Raw genomic sequence first — 856 nt, forward strand, 5'->3', positions numbered from 1 at the left:
TTTTAATGGAGGTACTGGGAATGGAACCCAGGACCTCATGCATACTAAGCACATATTCTACCATGGAACTATACCCTACCCCCTATTTTTGTAAATAAAATTTAATTGGAACACAGCCATGCCCATTCATTTACCTATTGTCTAGGCTACTTTCCTGATAGAGTTGAGAAGCTGCAACAGAGACCATATGACCCACAAAGCCAAAAATATCTACTCACCAGTCCTTAACTGAAAAAGTTTTTAAATTCGTCTTATAGGCCTTTGAAAAAAAAAAAACTCTCTGAAAATGGTTTGGAATTTAGGTTGGTGGTTTGAAAATTTCCATAAATTCTTTACTACACTTTCCTTTAAAAGATGAAGCGTAAGTCTTGGGGTACCCGTGTCTGAGCGGTTTGTGCGTGCTGGTGGTGGCTGCTTTCCCGTAGAGCTGTGGAGTTGGTGGCTGCGGGCTCTGGGCTGCCAGGAGCCTCACTCCCCATGGAGGCAGGGGAGCTGAGCTGGAGCCACAGTCAGGGCAGTGGTAGCAGCTGGACTGACCATTGCTGCTGCAGGATTTGCAGGTCCTTTTGTTTTGCAAGCCATGAAGCATATGGAGCCTCGAGTACAACAAGTTTTTCCTAGTCTATCAAATTCTGCTTTCAATAGTGGCTATTACAGAGATGAGCTTGAACCCAAAATGACAAAATAGGAAGCAGCATTAATACTAGTTGTAAACCCTACTACCAATAAAGGAAAAATAAGAGAAGCTCATCAATGAATTATGATTTTCTATCACCCAGACAAGGGAGGATCTCCTTATATAGCAGTCAAAATCAGTGAAGCTAAAGATTCACTAGAAGGTCAAGCAAGAAAATGA

The 856-nt window shown here is 42.2% G+C and overlaps 1 pseudogene; it reads left to right on the plus strand.

The window, feature by feature from the left end:
* Positions 1–523: 523 nt before the first annotated feature.
* On the plus strand, positions 524–856 carry LOC105082192 (mitochondrial import inner membrane translocase subunit TIM14 pseudogene; annotated as a pseudogene).

Source organism: Camelus bactrianus, chromosome 3, assembly GCF_048773025.1.
Source record: "Camelus bactrianus isolate YW-2024 breed Bactrian camel chromosome 3, ASM4877302v1, whole genome shotgun sequence".
In the NCBI taxonomy this organism is placed as follows: domain Eukaryota; kingdom Metazoa; phylum Chordata; class Mammalia; order Artiodactyla; family Camelidae; genus Camelus; species Camelus bactrianus.